General features: G+C 41.8%; 1 protein-coding gene and 1 long non-coding RNA gene across 2 annotated transcripts in view; one reads left to right on the top strand and one right to left on the bottom strand.

The window, feature by feature from the left end:
• si:cabz01090165.1 (uncharacterized protein LOC100333421 homolog) overlaps nt 1-24,934 on the top strand; it is a 950,945-nt gene that overhangs the window by 398,205 nt on the left and 527,806 nt on the right. The gene's annotated exons all lie outside the window — the stretch shown is intronic.
• Nucleotides 10,874-24,934, bottom strand: part of LOC117509388 — a 149,296-nt gene continuing 135,235 nt past the window's right edge. The window contains exon 3 of the long non-coding RNA XR_004560396.1: nt 10,874-11,030. This is a non-coding gene — a long non-coding RNA (uncharacterized LOC117509388). The remainder of the gene's footprint in view (nt 11,031-24,934) is intronic.

Genomic DNA, 24,934 nt, shown 5'->3' on the forward strand with positions numbered 1-24,934 from the left:
AGGTGCTGCCTGAACGCCATGTGCCACCACCAGTTCCCACAATGCACTGCAGATAAATCATGTTCTCAATCTGCTCCTTGTATTCTGAGTTTTATTTTCACTTTACACTCAGAAATGAGAAATATTTCTTCATTACAAACCAAGAATTCTTATTTATTAGAATGTGTGGAGCTGCTCCACATCACGCAGCTACTGTGGGGAAAAAACAAATGACATGCCACCCACGAGATTTGAACCTGCATTTTCCAAAAGCTCTGATTGCCAGCCAGAAACGTTACCACTGAGCTACCATTGCTGTCTTGTAAAATAGTGCAGGAAAAAGCCTGATATTAAGAAGGACATGGACGTATTAAAAAAATAAATAAATAAAACCACACGCCATATAAAAACACTGCATTTTTATTGAATTTCTCTTTTCAAGCAGGCAACACAAGTATGAACTGTCTGTTCCTCTGTAGATGACCCATAGTCACAGACATTCAGTCATGAAATGACATGAATGAGAAGCAGGGTGCTCTTATGTCCACGTCTGCTGGTGGCGTGTCCAGCTGGCCCTGCGCATGTGTACTGCTTGGCATGCATGTCTTGTGGATGGTGTGCCACACGACAGACACTGCATCATGTGGGACAGAGCTCACGTGGGTGATCTGAAATTCAGATCGCCTGCTGCGTGTTATTAACTAACTGTCCGGATCACCTGTCAGTGTGCGTGGCATCTACGCACTTACTGCAGCTCATTGCAACAGCGATATATGTTTTTATGTAAGTCCACGTGAGGACAGCAAGCAGACACATGCATCACAGTGGGTAGTTGTTAGATCATGTCCGTCCAAATACTGTACGTGTTCTCCAGCTGGGACGTCCAGAGCCACAGAGCTCCACAGCTGCTCCTGTCGGCGGACACACCCCCTGTCCATTCAGCACACACACCAACATGTCACTGTGTCTGTTTGCAAAGCCACACTCGTGGGGGCACTTAGACAAATTTCACATCCAGCTCGACAGTAATCGTCTGCTGACTGTTGTTCATGCGTGTCACCTGGAATTTGGCCGACACCTGCCGCGAGAGGGTTCGATGGGCTCTCACAGCGTACACTCTCACCCTTTCAGCTGCTGGTGTGCACAAATAGTTGTAGCAACAGGTGTACGAGACATTTGTTTATTTGGAACCCCATTAGCTTCCACAAAGTGGTTACTAGTTTTCCTGGGGTCCAAAACTTAAAATCACAATACAACTACATTTCAACAATAAATATTCCAAAAAGTTAACAAATTAAATTCATGATTGAATCATACAGTCACACAGCTGCTTCAGGGACCTTGACAAAGAGACTCTGCCAGTCACCCCGCCTGGTTTCGTTGGTTACTGGGGACGCTGTCCGTTGTTAGGCTGTGACTTGTGGCGGTGGTTCAAATCGCTGTTGATGTCTCAGCTGACCTGGATGTTTTACCTCTGCAGCACTTGTAGTCGGGATTGTCAGAATAAAGGCTTGAGTGTCTTTATTTATTCTAATTGCCATGACAAAATTCATCTTTAGTCGTCTTTGGAAACCAGATCAAATCACAAAACTCAACACAAAAATAGGTGACTTTATAAGAAAAACTTTTGCAAGATGAATTTGGAGTTCAAGAAGAAAAAAGGTTTTAATTTGAAAATTCGCAAAAGGAAGTAAAATGCTCCTGTGCATTTAACTTTACAAAAGTTAATTTAATTTAGTTTAATTTAATTAGCTTATAATGCACCAAATCACAGCAAAAGCCGTCTCAAGGCACCTTACATAAAACAAGTCAACATAAAATTGAATAAATAATTAAAAATGAATAAAAAATTAAAATACATAAATAAAAACAGAAGTAAAAGAATAAAACAAATAAAAATAAAAAACTATCCATAAGAAAGAGAATAAAAATAGGTTTTGAGTCTTGACTTCACGGTCGCAGGAAGACTGTTCCACAGGGTGGGTGCATGATACGAAAAGGCTTGTTGACCTGCTGACTTCTTCTTCACCCTGGGAACACAGAAAAGTCCCTCATCCTGCAACCGCAAAGCCCGGGCCTGTAAGACTATCTGTAGAAAAAAGGAAAAAAAAAGTAATTTCTTGTTGGCGCACACAAACAAGAAATATGTTTACACAGCATGTGGTTGCAGACAAAGGGTCATAAAAATGTTGGACAATTAGGCCTGTCTCGAGACCCAAGAAAAGACAAAGAAGAGAGAGTTAGGGTGCGTTCTTCTGGTTGCAACAGCAAAGTACAACTTTTTAAAGGTGGTTAAACTTTATAATACTGTACAAGTTAGTTACCTGCCCTTCCCCAATTTGTCCAGCAGGGGTCACTCTTGGTTCATGGACTGGAAGGGACTGGTTTTTGAATTCCATTGTAAGATATTATATTTGTCAATCCTGCATCGATTTGAACCAGACAAACTGCAGTGTGATTCACAAGTTGATGGCAGTGCGTCTGTGGTATGATTTTACTTGAATCTTGTTGTAAAGACATAGAGTTTAGACTTTGGGAAAAATAGGTCTTTCTGGGGTTTGTGTTTTTTAGATGAGAAAGGAGTTGGCAACATCTGGTTTTGGGCTGATAAGGGGATTCACAGCTCCATGAGGAATGCACTTTAGAGAATCTTAAATCCTGTTAGTGGTGGAGGTTGATGACAGTTGGCCATCCTGTGCTATGGTCAGGAAAGCCTCCTTTTGACAACTTGATATTTCCCATGTCTTGGTTGGAATGGATGCTTGGAATGGGTGCTTGCTACATATCTTTACATTTAACGTATCCTGTACCTTTAACCACCCTAAGGTTTTGTGCATCTCATTCACACATGTTCTATGAGAACAACCAAGAGCTACCCTGGCAGCTCTATTCTGTGCAAGCTTCAATTTTTTTCAGGTGCCCCTTTCTAGCATTAGACCAAATGACTGAGCAGTACTCCAGATGTGACAAAACCAGGGACTGAACCATTGTTTTCAAGACCATGGGTGGACAGTATGGTGCACACCTTCGAGCCAAAGCGACACCTCTGCCCATCCTGGACACAGTATAATTGATCTGATCAGACCATAATTATCTAATTATTATAAATATCTAATTTAACTCACAAAAGTTTAGTCTTGGACACTTGCTCTATCGTAGTTGCATCGATAGTCAAATTTAAGTCACAAGGTCTATTTAAAATATATTCAGTACCGAAAACAGTGCATTTGGTTTTAGAAATATTTAGAACCAATTTATTCTCCTTAACCCAATTAATAATGACATTGAGTTGAGTTTGTAAGTTTTGGCCAAGATTAGTGATTGAATGAGATACACAGAACAAAGTTGCATCATCTGCATATAATACTACATCCACATTCATAACATCGGTAGACACATCATTTACAAAAAGCTGAAAATAAGAGTGGACCCAAACAGCTACCCTGCGGAATACCACATGATAAATGTTTGTGATTAGAAAACCTTCCATTAAAAAAAATGCTTGCTGAGTTCTGTCAGTAAGGTAACTTCTTATCAGTGAGAGAGACACTGATGAGAGCCCATAATATTTTAGCTTTAACAACAGGATTTCATGGTCATTTACATCAAACGCAGCTGTAAAGTCTAGAAGTACGGCACCCACTAGTTTTTTTTTTATCATCCATGTCTGTTAACCACTTATCCGCCATGTGCACTAATGCAGTACTGTAGGCATGTTGCGAATTTGTAAGCAGATCATGAGTCACAAAATATTGTAACATTTGATAAAAAAGTAACTTTTCAAATATGTTACTTAAAACAGGGGGAATATGAATTGGTCTGCAGTTAGAGGTAGTGAACCCTAATTTTCCATTGTTTAGCAAAAGTACCATTTTAGACCTTTTCCATTGTTCAGGAAAAACACCACTGAGCAATGATCTATTAAATATGTGACATATTGGTTTAGTCAAAATATTTGCAACAATTTTAAAAATTTTGCAATCAAGATGATCAACACCAGGCGATTCTCCTCACTTTCAGTATTGAACCCCAGAGAACAAGCTTTCCCACCCATAATTTGTTTCACATTGTTATTAATACACTTAGCATCTTTTACCGTCATGCATGATCTCATTTTTTCAACTTTATTTATGAAGAAGTTGTTCAAATGATTACCAATATCATATGGTTTCCTAATAACGCCCCCATCAGCCTCCACATTCATATTTAAATTTTTGGCTTTTTACACATCAATTCCTGTAATGTCTTCCATAATTGTTTGCTATCATTCAAAGAGTTGCAGATTTTTGTTCCATAGTAAGCTTTCTTTTTTATATTATTTAATTTTGTCACTTTATTTCTTAATCTACAGTAATGTGTTCTATCTATAAAACATTTAGATTCCTTCTAGATTCCTTCCTTGGCAGTGTCCCTATCCTTCATTAAGGTCTTTAACTCCTCATCTAACCATGGAGCACTATTGCTTTTAGTAGATCTTTTTCTAAGTGGAGCACGATTTTCAACAGTTTTACCTAAGATGTCCATAAGAGTGTTCAAAGAAGTGTTTACATCTTCCTCCTGAAGAACTGCTGACCAATTTGAACATTTAATATCCTCAACAAATAGGCTGGGGTCAAAACTCTTGTAAGATCTGTGATAAATGATCTGCCCACCAGATTTCTACATTTTTTGTTCAATTTGTTCAATTCAGGGACATTTGTAAAAATGTGGTCAATGCATGTTGATTTAGATGCACTGTCCAGTGAAATCCGTGTGGGTTGTGTCATGATCTGTTTGAGAGTACACACATTTGCCATGGTCACCAGCTTTTTATGCATAGAACACTGTTTTGAAAACCAATCTACATTAAGATCACCAAGAAGAAAGATATCCTTATTTTGATCTGAAACCATATCCATATTTTCACATATTTTTTTTGTAAATAATCTACATTAGAATTGGGAGGTCTGTAACAGCAGCCAACCAAAATTGGCTTGTTGAATGGAAGATTAATCTGTAGCCATATGATTTCTATGTCTTCGCACATTCAGTCAGATTTAAGAGTTACAGAAATACTTTCCTTAACAAATAAAAGCAACTCCTTCACCATTTTGATTTCTGTCTCTTCTGTATAAACTGTATCCATCAACAGTAAGTTGGGAATTCTCAAAACTACTAAGTGTGTTTCTGACAAGGCAAAGACATGAATATTGCCCGGGGAGCAGATTGTTGTAATTTCCTGAATTTTGTTTCTGAGACTGCATATATTTAAATGAGCAAACACTAATCCTTTATGTGGTAACTTGACAAATGGAGATGACATTTATTAAAGAAAACAACAACAACAATAAAATCATAATAAAAACTACAAGATTACATGATAGGTTACTCCGACTCTTGTCGTTGTCCATTTGCAGGCCAGACAATGAGTTTGTCATACCTTAAGCTAGCTCTATCTCCTTTTTCTCTGACAGCCTTCAGTTTGGGCAGCAGTTCCTTTCTCCTCTGTTGCACCACATCTGAAAAGTCCTCATTAATGTAAATGTTTGCACCTTTCAATTTTTTGGTAGAAGAGAGAATACGCTGACGATCTTTGAATTTCAGAAACCTAACCAATGTTATTCTGGCTTACAACCTTCCTGGAAGTGGCCCACACGGTGTACCCTCTCAATCTCAAGATTTGGTCCATCAAAACCCAGATTTTCAGGTAGAATGCATTGAATCTTCATTTCTAAACCACTTGCAGTTTCTCCTTTTGCTTCTGCAATTTCATCTATCAAAAGATTTGATCGTCTTGACTGATTTTCAATGTAATCCAATTTATTAAAAAAGTTTTCCATTTCCTGTTTTGTCCTTGCAATGGTATTTTCAAATTATTTCATTTTTAATTCAATAGCTTGATATCCAGCTTTCATATCTTCAATGATTCCCTGGGTGAATTGTAAACTTTTTTTTAGCTCCTGGGCATCTTTTATGACTCCATCCAGCCTTTTTGTATTTCCATCAAAGATAATTTGAATGAAACTCAAGTTTTCTTGTTGTTGAAGTAGTATTTTCTTATAGAATTTCCTCTCTTGATCCAGTAACTGAGTTAGTGTACTCATGGTAACACCAACATCATCATCAGCCACTGGTTTAACTTTTGGAGGCATAATGACACACTCACTGATTCTTACCAAGAAGTACAAAGGCAGATATTGATGTAAAAATGAGGAGTTGGTCTCAGGTCTAACAGGCCCAGAAACCTCCAATCTGATGGTAGTGATTGCTGCTCTTGGAGCCCGGCCTGATGGTAACGGCTACAGCTATTCCCGCTCCTGCAGTTAACAGAGCCTGCCACCACTCTCACTGGTAGCAGAGCCTGGGCTGATGGTAGCTGCCGCCGTGGCTCTCGTTGCTAGAAGCCTGGCCTGATGGTAGCCGCCGCTGCCGCTCTCACTGCTAGCAGAGCCTGGCTTGATGGTAGCCGCTGCCTCGGAGGCATTGGAGGCAGCTATGATTTTACACATATTACATACGATTCCTGCTTCATGCACAATTCAACCACATTCATACTATGTGTGAAGGGGCCCTAAAATGATCTTTCTTAAACTTAACCTGAAACAAATCTGTACAACTTCATATAAATCAATTAAAATATAAAAGCCAAGATGGTGGGTTGCATAAGGAATGGACCACTTTGGTATAATACCTGTAAATAATCAGTTTTATTGCCCATTTTCTTCAGACAAGTCAAGATATGACACATGAACATTTCCAAGTCACTGAATATGTCTTGGACTTTATTTACATCAGTTATGAAGAAATACAACCAGTATGGCACTCTATGGTAAATCTGTGTGGAGTAGACAGTTCTCAAAAACTGAGTGACTGTGCAAGAAGGAAAAGAGTGAGGAAAGCCACCAAGACATCCAGACAACCCTGAAGAAGTTATATGCTTCTCTGGCTGTGATTGAAGAAATTGTGCATAATGCATGTTTTCCATTTTGTATCCCTATTTATACAGCTTCATGATGAAAAGGTATAGAGACTGATATTCTTTCACCAAACAGATCAAATCTAGGTTTGCATCTCAGATGTACCTTCTGGCAATTTGTAGCTGAATTTCCAGGTCTTCCTTTTAGAAAATTCTCTATATGGTATAAAGTTATAAATAAGGGTTCCTCGTCTGAATGCACCATCAGGACAACTAACCAATTTCATTGTCCTTTGTGCAATGACAAGAAAGGAATTCTGATTCTTATTCCTAGTAGGGGTGGTGGCCAAGTGGTTAATGCGCTTGGTTTCAGTTCAGAAGGCTCCGGGTTCAAATCCCACCCCTGCCACATTTCTTCATGTAATGTGGAGTTGTGTCAGGAAGGGCATCCGGCGTAAAACCTGTGCCAATTCAACATGCAGATCCACCTTGGATTTGCTGTGGCAACCCTGAGTGCAAAACAAGGAAGCAGCCGAAGGGACTTACTATTCTTGTTGGGCCAAACTATTAGACTTTGCTTTCATTTAGATGTTGGTGGCACCCGTCTGTCACCAGCCTCCCACACAGTTTAAACATTTTAAACCCAACGCTGCTTTTCAAGGACCCCAATCTTGCACACTTGGATGCTTGTTACTCTTTTAATTCATTTTATTAGGAAACGGAGTGTGCCACAGCCTCAACTTTACCTAAATTCTGGGTCTTTTAGTGAAGCTCAAGGCTAGTGGCCGGTTATCACCTTAGTATTTCCTGTTTTTCTTGTTGTTAATACTGACAGATTATACTGTATTTCTTGTCTTTCTGGTGCCTGATTCTGTTTTTTCTCTCTGTTTAAGGTGCAGCTCCATCCAGAGATGGGTGTGGTACAGCATTTCCTGTATATTTGTTTTGTGAATTTTTCTGTAATTCATGTCTGTATCATGGCCCAAGCAGAGGGTCACCCCTTTGAGTCTGGTCTGCTTGAGGTTTCTTCCTCAGAGGGAGTTTTTCCTTACCATTGCTGCTCTGGGGGTTAGTAAGGTTAGACCTTACTTGTGTGAAGCACCTTGAGGCAACTCTGTTGTGATTTGGCGCTATATAAATTAAAATAAATTGAAAATTGAAATTGTAATTCATGCATACTCAGTCAGTCGCAAGCCAACATACACCTGAATGAGTAGATCAGCTCATCAGTCATACCACTTATGACATAAGTAGCCTCAGAAAGATGCAGCCCTTGAATGGAGACACAAGTCTGAGCTTGTGTTTCTGGGTTGACATAGGCAGACGTCAGGGCAGGTCTGGGCCCATCTGTTGGTGCTACAAATGAGTCCAGAATTGCAACCACCCAGACACACAGTGGCTCTTTGCCACCTCTCGAAATGTAGCCATCTGTCTACCTTGCCCTTGACCTTCTCCAGCCACAGGGGTCCTTAACACGAAGGCACATCTGTGTCGGATCATGACCAAAGAAACAGTTCATGGCCAAAGATCCATAGCAGGCATTCCATCAGAATGCAAGTGATTCTCCTCATCTGAGACTCTCCAAATAAGTTTGTTTGTGGTGCCCAACTAATCTCTGAAGAGCCATGCCAAAGGTCCCCATAAGTAGGGATGAGTATCAAGAACCGATTCTTTTTGGGTATCATTAAGAAATGATTCGATCCACCGACATCAATAGCTTTTTTGCTTAACGGTTCCCTTATCGGTCCTTCAGAGCGGCCGTTGGGTCTGTATTCAACCATTTCTGTAACGGCTCCACTTTGAAGCTTGAACCAGTGAAGCAGTGCTCTGACCCGCTGTTTCGTTGGTTCTTTGCTTCACTGTTTTTCAGAAGTGAAAAGTCTGCTTCTTAACCCCTCTCAAATCCATTTAAAGTCACTAACTTAGATTCTGTCTTGCTGCATGCAAGAAATGAGAATCGTCCTGTTTCATTCACACAGCTCTAAACTCTGTGCCATTCTGTGCTGAGTCACATTTGAGTCCTGTTGGAATTAATAACTTCAAAGCAAGTCACCGGTTTAAATCAAATGACACCTCTTTCCAAACGTTGTAAAACAAACAATAAACTACAATCAAACAAAATGTTTTTCCTCCCAAAATGAGATGTCCTGCATTCTTTATGAATTACATCCTGACGTGCAGCACAGCTGAGTTCAGCTCAGAGGTATGGAGTGACCTTCATGCCATTAATGTCTGAAAGGAAATGCTTTTGACAACAACTACAGACTTTGTTTATTTCTATTTATGTCCAGAGATCAAGGATCCACCATGTAAAGTTTGTTTACAGTATGTCCAGAGTTTAAGGATCCAGTGACCAATTTCATATTTATTTACTTTAAGATTCAGTAAAATGTTGTTGACATAGAAAACCTGTAACGCCTACTTTTAGCACACAGAAAATTCACAAGATAAGGGAATCAATAAGGAATCGGATCATAAGTGGAATCGATAGATAAAATCTTATCTATACCTCACCCTACCCGTAAGTCACTGGTTTGCATCCAAGTCTTACAGCCACACAGTAAGGCAGGAAGCATCAGGATTCCAAAAACCTGGGCTTTTGATATCCTGTGTTGGAGGTTTTCCCGACTGCCGGTCATTTAATATGGGGAGCGACCTCAGAAGACACAAAGTCTGACAGGAAATGGACTTAAATTTTAGATGTCATGGTAAGCTGCCCTCACCCTGTGCTCTCCCTGCCTCTTCCACCTGCACTTGACCCACACCCAGATGGGTGGGACCGTTGCCCTGAGCGTGGATCAGTAAAGTTATGTGATTGGTTGAAAAATGTTGCATTTGACAGTTTTTATGCAGTGACTGCTCGTGCTGTATATCTGAATAGGTATGTGTAAAAGTAAAACTTTTTCTGTGTAGTGTGGTAAGCAAAAGAACAGTATGCATCATGCCGTCCCAGAGGAGACATGAAGTTATCAAATAGAGCGAGAACATGGCCATGAGATATACTGTAAACATCTGCAAATATATTAAATGTACTGAATTTGAATTTGGGACAGACTTTGTTTCCTCTGTGCTCAAACTCACTCAGACATTAGAGATGACACTGAAATGATCACAGAAAATTGGGTGTCTACAATCCAGACATCTTTACTTTTCATCTGTTTTGAATGTTCTCATGCCTGCAGATTGAAGAAAATCCTTCACACTGATTTTTTTGAGGGGATTTAGTTTTCTGTTGAAATTCTCTTGTTGTGACAACCCCATGAGGGATCCCATAGGAGGATAGAGAAGTTAGGGCTTCACCATTTAGTCTGCTCCCACCGCAACCTGGGCTTGGATACGTGGCAGAAAATAAATGAATTACAAGATTAATTGGAGGTGTGGCAGCGATGTGGTTAGAACTGTGCTTCGGTATGCAGCCTGAGTTGGACTTTGTGTTTTCTATACAAGGGTTTTTTCTAGACCGTCGGTGGTTCTGTCTGTAATTTGTGTTGGACTGGCGACCCAGACTGCATCCAGCTCCTCGGTACTCTGTTCTGGATCAGCTGCAGGAGACAGATTCATGCGTTTTGGTAGACTGCGACTGATTCTGGGCCAAAGGTTTGGTTTCTTGCTGGACCTCCCAGTGCTTGTGCTAAAGAACTGCTTCATTTCTGAACTCTGAGCGCTGTTGTTGATAAGGTGCTGCGAGTAATGGTGCTGTATTGAAAATTATTGATCTTAACCACATTCTCTTGTTTTTCCTCTACCTGTGATGCTCTTTCTCTTTCTTCTATAATTTTGTCCTGCTTTTTTCTCTCAACTCCGTCCTCGGTGATAGATGGTTTTTGCTGATTCGACAAATGGATCAGTTTACCTTTTCTCTCCGTTTTGCTGCTCTGCATTGTTCTCGCTGCATCTGCTCATTCAGTCTGCTCCCATTTTTTTCCAAACTTTCCTCCTGTCTCCTCTCGGCCTTTCCCCCGACTCACAACTAAATGTTTCCTCTTTGGCTGTAGGTGAATGTGGCAGACTTTGACTTACATCTGGATGGGTCAATGCCTGATGTCGACTCATGTCTGCAGGGTCCTCCAGTCAAATCTGATGAGGATTATGTGCACATAAACCTGGATGAGCTGCACCATTGGTTTGTGCTCTATGAGAAGAGGAAGGACCTGTCCTTGCCACAAAGGTAGGCTGTTGTTGAATATATTGCCTTCCTCATGATCAACAGAGGTTATGTGCCATTGAAGCCAGCTTGGAGAACTAAATCAGTTTGCCTAAACAATCATGCTTTCTTTGCACAAAACAAATTAAGAATAGCCTGCCTTTACCAGAGGTCGAGTTCTACTTACATGTTTGAGCCAGTTGGTGGCAGAGTGAGGTCGGTGGGATGTGTGGGCACACGGAACTTTGTAAATGCTGGTTATTTCAATTCAATTTATGTATATAGCAGCACATCACAACATAAGTCACCCCAAGGTATGTCACAAGGGTGACATCAAAGCTAATACGGTAAAGCCTTTGCCAGGATCTGATGCTAAATCTGCCGCTATGGTCCTTTGTTGAAAAACTGCCTCTGGGTCGGGGAACAGTTATTTCCACAAGTGGATCAGTTTAAATATCTCAGGGTGATGTTCATGAGTGAAGGTAAGTTAGAACGTGTGCTCGACACACTGATTGGTTCTGCGTCTGATGTCCTGTGGAGGCTGTACCAGATGAAAAGGCAAGACTCTTGATTTACCAGTCAACTTACACTCCTATCGTCACCTGTGTGTCATGGTTCGGCCCCGTCCCAGCTCCTTTTTGATTTTGTCCTTTCTTTGATCCACTGTCTGCCACAATCAGTCACTGATTGTATTATTTGTTTGTTATGCTTTAGTCTCATCTCAGGTTGTTCTAATCATCCCTTTATTGTGTATTATACTTTTTTCTCTGATTTTGTTTTCATTTCATCATTTATTTTCTGTTCAGTCATTTTTGACATTATCTGTATTTCTGTAGTCTCTGGCCTTGTTTTCTGTTCTTCTGTTTAGCCTATAGGTTGTTTTGCCATTTTGTTATTTATAGTTTTTATACTTTAGTCATGATCAGTTCCGTCCTAGTTTTGTCTTAGTCTTTTATTGTCTGGCTGGTGGGTTCACCTTAATATTTATCTAGTCTCTGTATTTTTTCTTTCCGTTGGCATTTTGTGTTATCCACTGTTGGTATTTATCTCACTGTTTCCTTTTTACACTGTTATGTCCATCTAAACTTTCCTGTTGCTTCTGTGTGCCACGACCCCTTCCTGATTCATTTCACACACCCGTTTTCACCTTCCTCATTTCCGCCCTTGTTATTTAAGCCCTCTGTTTTCACTCATGCCTCGCCAGTTTGTTGATTTTCATAGTCTTCGTACCAGCCATTTCATAGCTCTGTCTAGTCTTGCCATGTTCTGACCCTGTTCCGTTTTTGTGACCTTGCTTCTGCTACAGCACATGAACTTTGTCCACCTGTGTATAGAACTGTGTTTTCTTTTTTGACAATGCCCAGTGCTTCGGTATGCAGCCTGACTTGGAGTTTGTGTTTTCTATGTGAGGGTTTTCTTTGGACTTCCCCCCTGTTTCATTTCACATGAGGACCGTCGGTGTCTGTGTTAGTGGTTCTGTCCTATCCTCCTATGGGATCCCTCGTGGGGTTGTCACGACAACAGAATTTCAAACTTCATACAGAAAACAAAATCCTCCACAGAAAAATGAAGTGTAAAGGATTTTCTTCAATTTGCAGACAAGAGAACATTCAAGGCTTTTTCCAGTGTTTTCATTGCTTGTGTGACTTTAGAAATACTGTAGAGAGCAGCTGAATGTTGGCTCTTAACTTTAATGTTGTATGACAGCAAGTACTTTATGGTCCGGTTTTCAATGAATCATCTTTTGTGCAATCGCTGAGACATAGACTATATGATAGTATCCATAGGAACTGGGTCACCTGTACTACCTGTAACTCTGCACCATTGATTGTCAAACTATGTACTGAATCCCAGCCTATTTTACTGATAAAGCCTTTCGACTCCAACACCACTGTCTGCGAGTTTTTGGATTTGTGTCCCACAACCTTTTGTGCCACATCACATTGAGTGCATGTCCCGTTAGGGGTCGCCACAGCAGATCAATCGCTTCCATCTCACCCTGTCCTCTGTATCTTCCTCTGTCACACCAACCACCTGCATGTCCTCTCTCTGCACATCCATGAACCTCCTCTTTGGTCTCCCTCTTCTCCTCCTGCCTGGTGGCTCCATCCTCAGCATCCTTCTCCCTATATACCCTGGGTCCCTCCTCTGCACATGTCAAAACCATCTCAATCTCGCCTCTCTGACTTTGTCTCCAAACCATCCCACCTGAGCTGTCCCTCTGATACGTTCATTCCTAATCTTGTCCATTCTTGTCACTCCCAAAGAGAATCTCAACATCTTCAGCTCTGCCACCTCCAGCTCTGCCTCCTGTCTTTTTGTTAGTGCCACTGTCTCTAAACCATACAACATAGCTGGTCTCACTACTGTTTTGTAAGCTTTCCCCTTCACTCTTGCTGATATTCTTCAGTCACAAATCACTCCTGCCACCTTTCTCCACCCACTCCACCCTGCCTGCACTCTCTTCTTCACCTCTCTACCACACTCTCCATTACTTTGAACAGATAACCCCAAATATTTAAACTCATCTACTTTCACCACGTCTACTCCTTGTAACTGCACTATTCCACTGGGCTCCCTCTCGTTCACACACATGTACTCAGTCTTGCTTCTACTGACTTTCATTCCCCTTCTCTCCAAAGCATATCTCCACTTCTCCAGACTAGACTCAACTTGCTCTCTACTCTCACTACAGATCACAATGTCATCTGCAAACATCATAGTCCATGGGGACTCCTGTCTGATCTCATCTGTCAACCTGTCCATCACCACTGCAAACAAGAAAGGACTCAGAGCTGATCCTTGGTGTAATCCCACCTCCACCTTCAATGAGTCTGTCATTCCGACTGCGCATCTCACCGCTGTCACACTATTCTTGTACATGTCCTGCACTACCCTAACATGCTTCTCTGCCACTCCAGACTTCCTCATACAATGCCACAACTCTTCTCTTGGCACCCTATCATAAGCTTTTTCTAAGTCCACAAACACACAATGTAAGTCTTTCTGTCCTTCTCTGTACTTTTCCAACAGTATTCTCAGAGCAAACATTGCATCTGTAGTGCTCTTTCTCGGCATGAAACCATATTGCTGCTCACAGATCTTCACCTGTTTTCTAAGCGTAGCTTCTACTACTCTTTCCCATAACTTCATGCTGTGGCTGATCAGCTTTATGCCTCTGTAGTTACTGCAGCTCTGCACATCACCCTTGTTCTTGAAAATAGGAACCAGCACACTTCGTCTCCACTCCTCAGGCATCCTCTCACTTTCCAAGATTTTATTAAACAATCTGGTTAGAAAATCTACTGCCATCTCTCCTAGACATTTCCATGTCTCCATTGGAATGTCATCTGGACCAACTGCATTTCCACTCTTCATCCTCTTCATAGCAGCCCTCACTTCTTCCTTGCTAATCTCTTTTACTTCCTGATTTACTCTTGCCACATCATCCAGCCTTTTCTCTCGCTCATTTTCTTTATTCATCAACTCTTCAAAATATTCCCTCCACCTTCTCGGCACACACTCCTCACTTGTCAGCACATTACTCCTCACTTGTCAGCACATTACCGTGTGCATCTTTTACCACCCTACCCTGCTGCACATCCTTTCCAGCTCTGTCCCTTTGTCTGGCCAATCGGTACAAGTCCTTTTCTCCTTCCTTACTATTCAACTTCTTGTACAGCTCGCAATATGCCTTTTCCTTTGCTTTTGCCACTTCTCTTCTCACCTTACACCGCATCTCCTTGTACTCCTGTCTACTTTCTTCATCTCTCCGACTATCCCAAAACGTTTTCGCCAACCTCTTTCTCCTTATGCTTTCCTGGACCTCTTCATTCCACCACCAAGTCTCCTTGTCTTCCTTCCACTGTCCAGATGTCACACCCAGTACTGCCCTAGCTGTCTCCCTCACCACATCTGCAGTACTTTTCCAGTTGTCCAAAATTGCTTCCCCTCCAACTAGTGCTTCTCTCACCTGCTCACTAAATTTCACACAACAATCTTCCTCCTTCAGCTTCCACCATCTGATCCTTTGTTGAGCTCTCACTCTCTTCTTCTTCTTTACCTCTAAAGTCATCCTACAAACAACCATCAATGTAGCCCACTTGTGTGCACCTTCCTCCACTCTTATATGTTACCCTGTGCTCCTCCCTTTTCTTAAAGTAGGTATTCACCACAGCCATTTCCATCCTTTTTGCAAAATCAACTACCATCTGTCCTTCCCCATTCCTATCCTTGATATCATATCTACCCATTACTTCCTCATCACCTCTGTTCCCTTCACCAACATGCCCATTGAAGTCTGCTCCTATCACCACTCTTTCATGCTTGGGCACACTCTCCACCACCTCATCTAATACACTCCAGAAATCTTCTTTCTCCTTCATCTCACAACCTACCTGTGGGGCATATGCACTGATGATATTCATCATCACCCCTTCAATTTCCAACTTCACACTCATCACCCTGTCAGACACTCGCTTAACCTCCAGCACACTTTTAACATACTCTTCCTTTAAAATGACCCCAACACCATTTCTCTTCCTGTCCTCACCATGGTACAACAACTTGTACCAACCGCCGATGCTCCTGCTCTTACTTCCCTTCCACTTGGTCTCTTGCACACACAATATGTCTACCTTTCTCCTCTCCATCATATCAGCCAGCTCTCTCCCTTTACCAGTCATACTACCAACATTCAAAGTCCCCACTCTCATTTCCACCCTTCTAGTTTTCTTCTTCTTCCGCTGTTCGTGGCAACGTTTTCCTCCTCTTCTTCATCGTCTTCGCCCAGCAGTAGCCCAATTTCCACCGGCAACCTGTTGGGCAATAGCACCGGTGGCGGACGTTGTTAACCCGGGCCGCAACCGATCCGGTATGGGAATTCGATTCTGAGTCTGCATAGTTGGGTTGGCTTGTTTTACGCCGGATATCCTTCCTGACGCAACCCTCCGCATTTATCCGGGCTTGGGACCGGCACTCAGAATGTACTGGCTGCACACCCCATGTGGCTGAGTTTGGTCATGAACGTTGGGTAATGACCAAAAAAAAAAAAAAAAAAAAAAAAAAAGGAAGGTCAAGGATAGAGGCAGCGGAAATTACGTTTCTCCATTGGGTATCTGAGCTTACACTCAGGGAAAGGATGAAAAGCTTGTCTATCCAGGAAGAACTCCGAGTCAAACAGTTACTTCTTTGCATTGAATGAGCCATCTGAGGTGGCTTGGCATCTGGTGAGGATGCTCGCTGGTCATCTCCTTGGAGAGGTCTTCCAGGCACATTCAACTAGGAAGAGGCCCAGAGGAAGACCCAGCACACACTGGAGGGATTATATTTCCCCGCTGACTTGGGGATGCCTCTGGATCCCGCAGGAATAGTTAGAGGACTTGGTCAAGGATAGAGAAGTGTGTGAGCTGCTTGGTGTACTGCCAACATGATCCAGACCTGAGTAAGTGGCAGAAAATGATTGAATCAATGAATGAAAACAGAGAAGCCTATAGCCTCAGAAAACCCTTGTTTTTTGGGTTTTTTTTTTTTTTTTTGAGATGCTATCAGAGTGCCAGTTTTCCATTTTTATATAAAGCTGTGCAAAACACTAAAATGCTGTATCTTTCAATGAAATAAATTATTATTGATGATCAGTATGCAGGTGTTTCTCCCCACAAAACATGGGATACCTTTGTTCTGGCTCATGCAAAGAGAAATGCAACTCATGTCCAAACATCTTTGACTATCATTAAATTTTAAAGGTTTTTCCAGTGTTTTCATTGCTTGTGTGACTTTAGAAATACTGTAGAGAGCAGCTGAATGTTGGCTCTTAACTTTATTGTTGTGTGACAATGCGTACTTTATGGTCCGGTCTGCAGTGAATCATCTTTTGTGCAATCATTGAGACATAGAATATATGATAGTATCCATAGCAACTAGGTCAATGCCATCATTTCTCTTTTTTAACAGCTCTTCCTATTAATTTGATGAGCCATGGATAGTGTTGGGGGAAGTGATCATAAGGAAAACACAAGTCTGCCAGTTGGGAGCCCCGCTAGCGGTGACATAAAAGTTTTATGGACACAATGGGACTGACATTTAGAAAAAGAAAAAAAAAACTACTTCTAATCTTGTCTCCATTGTTACTTTGGAATTGGCTGCAAACATCAAAATGAAATGCTCATCTTGCTTGTTTGTCAAAGGCCGCAAGTCTCTGCCGCTGAACGGCTGCAGAAGAAACATGGCAGCTGACACCATGTAGCGTAATAGGCCTGTCTGCTCCGCTGCTCCGCCCAGATCAATAAAGTTATAAAGCAGCACGGTGTGGGGGCCGATGAGACCGGCTGTGCCCTCTGTCCCCTAGCTGGGTCTGCTGCTGCTGTCAGTACTGTAATGTGTCTGCTGACCTTGAGTTTAAATGGAGAGAAATGGAGAGCAGAACACCAACTATATTTTTAAAAATGAGTGTTCAAAATCCCTGCACAGCTAAATATAAAACTCACCAGAGTTGTCCATGGAGGAATCATAAGCTGACCCTGGACCATCCCTTGGTTATGCTGCTTTAGACGTAGACTGTGGGGGGGTTCCCATGATGCACTGTTTCTTTCTCTTCTTGCTCCGTATGCATCACTCTGCATTTAATCATTAGTGATCGATCTCTGCCCCCCTTCACAGCATGTCTTTTTCCTGGTTCTTTCCCTCAGCCCCAACCAGTCTCAGCAGAAGACTGCCCCTCCCTGAGCCTGGTTCTGCTGGAGGTTTCTTCCTGTTAAAAGGGAGTTTTTCCTTCCCACTGTAGCCAAGTGCTTGCTCATAGGGGGTCGTTTTGACCATTGGGGTTTTTCATAATTATTGTATGGCCTTGCCTTACAATATAGAGCGCCTTGGGGCAACTGTTTGTTGTGATTTGGCGCTATATAAGAAAAAAGTTGATTGATTGATTGATTTGGATGGTCCCATAACAAGAAGGTGAAATAGTGGAGGAAATTAAGGGGTAGAAAAATGGTGAATGTTTTGGCAGATGGATATTCTCATTAATGTTACAAGGTCTTTGTAGATTATTTCAGAAGAGTTTTCACAAAGCAGAAAATTTCCACAAAATATGAAGACAAAAATTTCTGTAACGCATAAAAAGGTTAACGACTCCATGGACTGCAACTCTTATACACATATATCTACAAATTCCCAAAGTTAAAATCCCAACAACCATACTTACATTGAGATTTTAAAAAAATATGAGATCTTTGGTGCATCCTCACATCTTGAAAATAACCATCTATGTGCTGCAACCAGGTGAAGCATTAGTGTCCCCTTGGTCCTCTGGCTACTGGGGTCCTCAACCCTCAAACACGTCACATCACCGATAGGTCAAAGCGGAAATGATCACAGTTCAAATATTACTGCTTGTCTTAGTCTCCCCATTTAATCCCTCATTTGATGCAAAGTCATTGCAAAGGAACTGAGAGATCCTTTGAAGAGACCTGGTACCAGACACATCCAGTCTTTGCCTTAGGTCATCAGTTAGCACCCAAACCTCACAACCATACATTAAGACAGGCAGCACCAGAACCCTAAAGACTTGGACTTGTGTACTACTGCAAAAATATCGGCATCGCCAAACACCGTCATGACTCCATAAGCTTCTCCCTGATGTGTCTCAATCTCAAAGGCCGAGAACCCAGACATAAATGCTGACATAAGTGAATTTCTCCACAAGTTCAACACTTTAACCACATACAGATACCCCTCTTATGGCCAGGTCCAAGAAGAACATATATATATAAAATTGAATATAAAGGCAGCAGGACGTATGTTGGGTTGGTTGTTGTCCGGGGGGAGGGTATTTATGTGAGTAGGTCTGTTACAATTTAGCAAAGTCTGATTGAACCCAAAACGCATGTCAGCCACACAGAAGAGGAGTCAAATGCCAACAACGGTGATTTTAGCAGTGAAAATACCGTCCAACAATTCCAAATACAGGGAAGATGATGAGGGGAAAAAATTAGGAGTTAACTTGACATGGGAACAAAACCAGATGAGGTAAAGACAGTACTTAGAACTACTAACTCTGACAGAACTAGAGGAGACATAAATGTTCATTGCACTTACAAGTCTTGGCAGTAGTGGACAAGAATGAACGTAACCAACATCAAGGACCCAGCAAACAAACATGGGAAAACACAGGTTTAAATACACTAAGGGACTAATGAACACATGAATGACAGGTGTGGGAAATTACTAACAGAGCACATCTGGTGAGTGACATAGGAAGTCACCCAAAACATACAAGTGAACCAAGATCATCAAAATAAAACAGGAAGTCTTTACTACCACAAAAATAGAAAGCAACCATAATAAAATAAACACAGGAGTGAAACCCAAATTAAACCAGACCACAAAGACAATGGGGACAAAGCTGCAGACAGTAAAAGTATCCAAAAACAGATGAGGGTAAAACAGTCAAGCCCACAGATGAAAAACCAAAGACAGACACAAGATGGAGGCAGAAGAACAACCCAAAAGGAGGACCCATGACAGAGACAGAGACAGAGACAGAGAAGGGCCCTGTTGAATACAGAACAATATGCAGACAGCAGACAATGAATAGAAGTGATCCCACAAAACCAGACCGACTTACTACAATCCCACAAACAGGACAGAACAGTGCACACACACAACAGGGTGAGTGTGTCTGTGTCCATTGGTGTTTGAAGTACATATGGCCTAGGGGCTGAAGCTGTTTGTCAGCCTGCTGGAGTGGGACTTTGACCTGTAGCAACTCCCAGAAGGCAACAGGTTAAACAGGTGGTTGGCAGGGTGTGAAGGGTCTCATGTGATGGCCTTGATTCTCCTCAGGCAGCTGGATGTGGTGATGGCTTTCAGGCTGGGCAGAGGGCAACTGATGATCTTTTGGGCAGTGACCCTCTGCACTGCCTTCCTGTTTTTGGCTGTGGAACCTGTGTACCACACACTCAGATAGTATGCTCTAAACCTAGGAGTGGTAGAAGACCAGCAGCAGCTTCGTGTCCAGGTTCTTCTTCCTGAGGAAATGCAGGAAGTGTAGCCACTGCTAAGCCTTCTTAACAAGAACCCTGATGTTGGAGGTCCAGGGGTGGTCTACGGAGATGTGGGTGCCCAGAAAACTGAAGGTGATAACGGTTTCCACCTGTTCTCCATTTATGAGCACCAGAGCAACAGTTTCTCCACCTCAGCCCTGTACATTGTCTCGCTCCTGTCGAAGATGAGTGCAACCACTGTGGTATCATCCACATACTTTCTGATGTGTTTGGTTGAATGGGTTGGAGAGCAGTCGTAGGTGTACAGGTCATAGAGTAAAGGGCTCAGAACGCAGCCTCGAGGAGGAACCCCTGCTGAGTGTGAATGTGGACGCCTGGTGGGGGCTGAGTCTCACAGACTGTGGGTGGCTGCTCAGAAAGTGTTTAATCAAGTACAATTGGGGAGGGGAATCTGCAATTTCAGCAGTTTGGTGATGAGAATGTGCGGTCTGATGGTGCTAAACACTGAGCTGTACTCCACGAAGAGCATTCTCACATAGCTCTTCTTGTTCTCCAAGTGGCTGCACGCTGTGTGGAGAGTGAGGCCGATGGCGTCCTCCGTAGACCAGTTTTCCCTTTTGCAGTTGGTCTCTGGGGAGATTTTTAAGTCCAGATTAAAGACTCAACTTTTTACCCTGTTTTATCGTGAGCATTTTATGTGATTGCATGTTTTCTTTTATTCTTTTTCTTTTTTCTTTTTTTTTTCTTCTTTTATTGTGTTATTATTAATCTTTTGATTGATGTTGTACTTGTGCTGTGTGAAGCGCCTTGAGGTGACCGCGTCGTGATTTGGCGCTATATAAATTAATAAAATTTGAATTTGAATTTGCAACAGCTGCAAATGAGCGAATGTGTTAAACCCATGTTGTGGTTGTGTTCTTTTCTTCCCAACAGTCCCTGCTTTGTGTTAGTCTGTCTCATGTTTCTGTCTTTTCCTTCATTATTGGAGCATTCATTCTGCTTCTGTCCTTCATGGTCATCTGGACCGTTACTGTAATCTCAAAAATCTTGTTAGGAAACCCGATGAAAGCGGCAAGACCAGTGATGACATCTGTTCTAAAATGTTCCAGTAAGACACATAACAGCAAGAGGAAGTGATATTGTGCAACAGTGTGCCAAGGATGAAATGTGTTTGCAGAGTCGAGCGTGTGTAGGTGCACAAATGTTTGTGTCCTCGGGCGTGAGCAGTGGGGGATCTGTTGCCAGCTAATGATCTGGTGTAATGATATAATGATCTTATTTTCTTGTCAGATTTACTTCAAATGATTCGGCTGGAGCAAGAAAATAATGTGGCCATTAAAGCTACATTAGCTTCACACACAGACAAACGAACAAACTGCACATTGTTACCTCTGCCGTGCATTCACCTGCCTCTGTTTGTTGGTTGAAAAACTAATGAACCTATTTTCAGCAAAACATTGTCACGCCTGGGCCTACAACAATTTTCTTAAACGATTTTGAATATCCAGACAGAAAGGCAGAGCCAGGACACTTTAATAGATTTCTGCACCTTATGTTGTGCAATCTCATAATTATGCATCGAGCTGGAAAAACGATGGAATGGTGGGTGCAAGCATAGATTTCAAATTGTGCCACTTCAATTCACTTACTACATGTCACAAATACTTAGAATGCTTCCGCAATGCTTTTCAGGGAAATTTAACGGTCCAAAATGAACCTTAGTTGCAGGAGAACCTGCTGGTTGCAGAATGCTGTCTCACAAAGTTCTACTGATTCCTTAAAGAACTACAACACCCTGAACTGTGTAGGGTACGAACACACAAAATCTGGAAGAGGTTAAGAATTTCGATATAACTGCAACATAATGTTGTTATTACCAGATGGACTACATGTGAAGACATTGTAATCAGTACTTACTATTATTAGAACAAATTTGAGCTTAATAATAATAATAATAATAATAATCAGGATGTTGTGATCAAGTTTGATTGTCCCCAATGGAGTCATGTAATACTGGGTATTGTGTACTGAGTCCTGATCCAATGCTTCTATTTCCATTGATTATACACTTGCACCGGATGTGCCGTAAGAGCATGACAGTAAATCCAGTGGATACAATGCAGTAGATAATGGTAACATTATACCTTTTGGTGATCCAAGCACCAAATTTGTTACCTGGCCACTTTAAAAAAATCAAGAATGCACCCACTTTCCAAGATGGCCACCAAAATTACTTCATGTATAGAAATGCTTCTATTTTATTAATTAAAATTATATTAATGTGCTGCCATGCAAAGCACTCACTACACACCGGGAGCAACTAGGGGAATAAGGATATTCTCCAAGGGCCCCTAGGGATTTTCCAGTGTGGTTGGGTTTGAACCCAGGATCTTCTGATGCTTAACCATGAGACCATCACCTCCCCATTTCATCTCTTGAAACTACTGCATGTAGGCTTATTAAATGATGTTTAGTGTTGCGTGAGTTTTATTGTTAATTTTATTGTCCGCAGTCAACATGGTCAAATGCCAGTTCATGCCACTGAGAGAGTATTGTTGTTTGAATATGAAAAATTTAATCTGACTTGTCTGAAAACCCACAATTTGACAGGTCTTTGAGATTATGCTGCATTCAGAAAGCTCGGACATTCACAAAGACCTGACATAAAATAAATAAATACATAAAATAACTCTACTTCAGGAAAAGTGTGTTTGTGACATTACCTTGGTCATTTGAATAATTGCCAAAGATCTTTTTGCTGATGTGTGGTCCTGGTAACTTAACTAAATGTGCATAGAATGTGAAAATATTGTATATAGCAGTAATGTCTTGGTTAAAAAAAAAAAAAAAAATCATACATTTTCAACATTAATAACATTGTTGTCTCTGCAGTCACAAATGGGGCTGCCATTTCCACAATGTTCACTCAAGTACCTCAGGTTGCTCAATTTCCCAAGCAAAATTTATGTGGGTTCTGAACACAGCATATGCTCAGACATCCATGATTAATAATAACAACAACATTAATACTGTAATACAAATTTAAATTAAAGTTTTTTGTAACCAAGTTAGTCTCATTGAGATTGAGATCTCTTTTAGAAGGGAGACCCAGACAATTATAAAGTTTCCAATTCCACTAACCTGCATGTCCTTGGATGCTGGAGGAAGCTGGAGCACCCAGTGGAAACCCACACAATCATGGGGAGAACATGCAAACTCCACACAGAAAAGCCACCTGTGGGAATCAGTCGCACAACCTTCTAGCTGTGAGGCAACAGTCCTAACCTCTAAGCCATCTTGCTGCCTAAATTATAAATGGTTGACTTTTATCAGGATTGCAACAAACTAGGTCAAAATTTATAACAAACTACGTAAACTGATTTTTAAGCTGTTAACATGTTTACATCCAACATAAGAAGGTTTGTTCCTGGTCCATTGTCCATGTACATATGGAATTGGATACGGACGGGTATCTGGCCTAAAGCCCAGTCACACGGCATACAGTCATTCCTGAACAAAGGGAAAAAAGTAAAAAAGTTATAAATCACTGAGAAAAGGTGGACGAATGAGCTTTATCACTGAATAGCCTGCAAATCAAGAGTGCAAAAGGGACAAATGTGGAACAAAACAAAACCGATGCTAATGCTGATCTTGACTCTTTAAACGAAACACGCCTGGAGCCACTGCTGGAGCAGTGTGTGTCTGCATCTCTGCGTTCCAGGACTTGGCGCTGGGATGGAGCTCAGCTGCAAACAGAAGCATGTGATCTGATCCACTGTGGAGATCTGTGCGCACGTCGGAGGATCCACCTGCTCTGGTTCCTCGTCCAGAACAAAAGACGGATAATCTCCTCCATCATCAGAATCCTCACTGTCTGGGTAAGACTCTGACAACATGCTGCACACTCCGTGTTGCTCCGATTAAAAAAAGAAAAAACCTGAAGCGCTTGCTCAACATTCATAAAACACCACCACAAAAACCACACACTCCAAATACGCCATCAAAATAATACACACTGCAAATATGCCGAATAGTTCTAAAATCTCTCCAATACCAAAACTCTAATCGCTGTCTGTGCACCCGAAATGCACCAGTACGAGACAGAGGCTCTCTCTCTCTCGCTCTCTCTCTCTCTCTCTCTCTCTCTCTCTCTGCCTTTTTTTTCAAAACCCTGATCACTTCACACATGCACAGGCACTGTCTACGTGGATCAGACACACACAAAACCCACACACACGCGCGCACTTCACCTTCTCTCCAGCTGATCACACTGGGTTAAAGGAGGCTGATCATGCTCCTCCTGCCAACAAATACGCAGTGATCAAGGGTCACTTCCTCAAAACTTTGAACTGTCAGATGCTGAAAGGGCCAGCAGGTTCTTCTCTCTGCATGGGCTGGAGGACAGCAAGCCCTCAGAGTTCATGGACAGAATGCTGCAAGTCCAGCCGGACGTTTTGTGCAGCATCTCCATCCTCATGTGCATGCAGTGCTGGAACAACACCACAATCATGGACTGCCATGCACTGGTGGAGAGACTGACAGATTCTTCCTGGCCTGCCAGCACCACAGCATGACTGCGGCAGCACTCGCCACATCACATGCTGCTGCAGAAGCCACACACCAGCACCTCTGCAGAGGAGCACACAAAAGTGCTCACAGACTTCTGTATTGGGTGAAAACATTCACCTGGTTGAACAAAGTCAAACTAAACACTAATGTTACAAAAACTAAGAAAAACAATAAAAAAAAGTCAAGAACTACTGCAAAACAAAATATGGACAAATTGAGGTTTTCGGCGGCATTCGTTCATATTTTTCAACAGTTTAAAAATCCTGATGAAGCGCCAGCTGCAGGAACGAAATTGCACGAAGGTTGAACGATGACAACAAATGTCAACGAAAGTCCAGATTTCTTGTT

The sequence above is a fragment of the Thalassophryne amazonica genome, chromosome 4 (assembly GCF_902500255.1).
Source record: "Thalassophryne amazonica chromosome 4, fThaAma1.1, whole genome shotgun sequence".
NCBI lineage: Eukaryota > Metazoa > Chordata > Actinopteri > Batrachoidiformes > Batrachoididae > Thalassophryne > Thalassophryne amazonica.